The 3039-nt window shown below is 38.3% G+C and overlaps 1 protein-coding gene across 1 annotated transcript in view; it reads right to left on the bottom strand.

The window, feature by feature from the left end:
- LOC128644132 (collagen alpha-1(XVI) chain) overlaps nucleotides 1-734 on the bottom strand; it is a gene marked incomplete at its 3' end in the record, with an annotated part of 36215 nt that extends 35481 nt beyond the window's left edge. The window contains exon 1 of the mRNA XM_053696845.1: nucleotides 549-734. The remainder of the gene's footprint in view (nucleotides 1-548) is intronic.
- Between the last annotated feature and the right edge of the window lie 2305 nt (nucleotides 735-3039).

Raw genomic sequence — 3039 nt, 5'->3', positions numbered from 1 at the left:
ACTGTGTATATGAACTGCACCATGCAGATAACAAACAGAATTGCCTGCAACATAAAACAAAGTAGGGGGTCTTCACCTTTCGCCCTTTACCTTTACAAAAGTCTGGAGTCAGTATTCAATACATAGTAAAATGCACATGTCTTTTAACCACTACAATTAAAAGAGACTCAATTCTGAAGATACTTCAAGTAAGCAGGGACACAAGGTTGTGTAACAATGTGCATAGGTATAATCACTATGGGAGAGAAGGTAAATGTAAAAGATGTGTAAGAAGTTAGATTTTTTTTAGAGGTTGATGAAGTAACAACCCTTCAGTACAGCAGACCATGTAAACTTGGCAAGGTCTGTTTGTCCTGCCAGTCTTATGGTCTCTGGCAGACAGCCTAATGCACACATGCAGAGTCAGAAGCAACACGTTGAGCAGAGGGTGTCTCCAATATTCAGATTTCTCATTTGTGTAAAATAATCCTTTTGTGCAGTACAGTGTGTGCATTCCACTGCTCCCTATGTCCACCTATACAGAAGAGAGAAACAACAGCCAGACTCACCGTTCTGCAGGACTGATCTTCCTCAGATACAGAGTTTTGAATCCATATTGCAGGGAATCTTGAAGCACAAAGATTTCCCCCCTCTGTAATGAAAACTCACTCTGAGGCTCGGTCTTCCCTTCCCCTTCTGTCTCCTCCTCCTCCTTTCTCAAACTTATTTTTTCCTCCTCTCTTTTCCACACTTTCATCCCCCTCCTCCACTCACTATCTATCAATCTCTTCCTTTGCTTTTCTCTTTTTTCATCTATCTCCTTTCCCTCCTTCCCTCCACTCCTCTTTCCCCGTCTCCTCTAACCTCCCCTTTTTTCTACCAAAGTTTAGTTTTCTCTTTATATTTGCTTTACCCTATTTTAATTATCTTAAAGATAAAAGCTAAATACCATTGTATACGATATATATTATATATATATATATATATATATATATGAAACAAACAGAAAAGTGATTCAACTGAACCCCAAAGACTATATTAGCCAGCACAGATTATGATGCCTTATATATATATATATATATATATATACACAGACCACACACACATATATATAGATTTATATATTATATATATATATTTATATATATATATATATATACACACACACATGTATAAGTATATATACACACACACACACAGTATATATATAATATATATGTACAACACACACATATACAGTATATCATATATATATATATCTATATATATATACACATAATATATATATATATATACACAATACACACACACTTATATATTTATATAAACACACAGACACACACACATATATATATATATATTGTTTAGGTGCTGATAGGGTTAATAGCCTGTAGTTGTGTTCAGAGATCCTTCTAGTATTTTCTTCTTTTGCCTCTTTCACAGAGACCAGCCTATAGTCCAGTTTTGACTATTTTTCTTGGGCTGTATGATTAACATAAAACCTTACAAAACAGAAGGAAATGCTTGAAGATTAATACAGATCATACAGAAAAGAGCAGAAAGATGCTACCTGCTTAGCCGATCAAGAAATATTGCAGGCACATAGCTAGCTGTTTTAAACCCCTTAATGACAATGGGTTTTCCCAGTTTCTGTTCTTAAATGAATAGAGGCAGACTAGGGATCTTACCTCTGTATTGCTTGCACCATTATAATCTGCTATCTTGTTTTTTTAAAGGGATATGGAAACCCAATCTTTGTGATTCAGACAGAGCATATCATGTTAAAAAAAAGTTTCCAATTTACTGTTGAAGAGATACCTAGGTTGGACATCTGGAGCACCACATGGCAGGTAAATTGTGCTTCCACCTCTTGCAAATGGATAACATTCTTCGCAAAACTGCTGCCATATAATGTTCCAGAAATGGGCCGACTCCTTAGCATGCACCACACTTTTCAACAAAAGATACCAAGAGAACAAAGACAAATTGCTAATAGAAGTAAATTATAACATTGTTTAAAATTGCGTGCTCTATCTGAATCATGGAAGAATTTTTTTTGGGGTTTCATATCCCCTTTAACAGAACAAACAGGCATTTCTTGTGTACCCCTCTTTGGGTACATAAAATAACAATAAATAGGAATTTCATATTTAAAAAAAAGGGAAAAAAATTTAAAAAAACTTTCTTGTAGTTTTATTTATAATAATTTATACAAAACTAGTGTAGAAAAATACCTCATATTTCTAGGTTTCCAAGGCCCTAGATTTGGAGTTTTGCGGCCAAAGGGGTGCGTTAGCTACGCGTGCTTTTTTCTGGCCGCACCTTTTAAATACCGCTGGTATTTAGAGTTCACAGAAGGGCTGCGTTAGGCTCCAAAAAAGGAGCGTATAGCATATTTACCGCAACTGCATACTCTCCCCGATACCAGCGGTGGTGCTTACGGACCGCGGCCAGCTTCAAAAACGTGCTCGTGCACGATTCCCCCATAGGAAACAATGGGGCAGTTTGAGCTGAAAAAAACACCTGCAAAAAAGCAGCGTTCAGCTCCTAACACGGCCCATTGTTTCCTATGGGGGAAACACTTCCTAAGTCAGCACCTAACACCCTAACATGTACCCCGAGTCTAAACAACCCCTAACCTTACACTTATTAACCCCTATTCTGCCTACCCCGCTATCGCTGACCCCTGCATTACACTTTTAACCCCTAATCTGCCCGCTCCGTACACCGCCGCAACCTACATTATCCCTATGTACCCTTAATCTGCTGCCCCTAACACCGGCCGACCCCTATATTATATTTATTAACCCCTAATCCTGCCCCCCCACAATGTCGCCGCCAGCTACCTACAATAATTAACCCTAATCTGCCGGACCGCATCTCATCGCTACTATAATAAAGTTTATTAAACCCTAATCCGCCTTACTCCCGCCTCAATAACCCTATAAGAAATAGTATTTACCCCTAATCTGGCCCTCCCTAACATCGCCGACACGCTAACTTCAATTATTAACCCCTAATCTGCCGACCGGGGTAGCTCGCCCGTACTATAATAAATGT

The sequence above is a fragment of the Bombina bombina genome, unplaced genomic scaffold, assembly GCF_027579735.1.
Source record: "Bombina bombina isolate aBomBom1 unplaced genomic scaffold, aBomBom1.pri scaffold_1502, whole genome shotgun sequence".
NCBI classification, from domain to species: Eukaryota; Metazoa; Chordata; class Amphibia; order Anura; family Bombinatoridae; genus Bombina; species Bombina bombina.
This window is presented reverse-complemented; position numbering and strand designations above follow the sequence as displayed.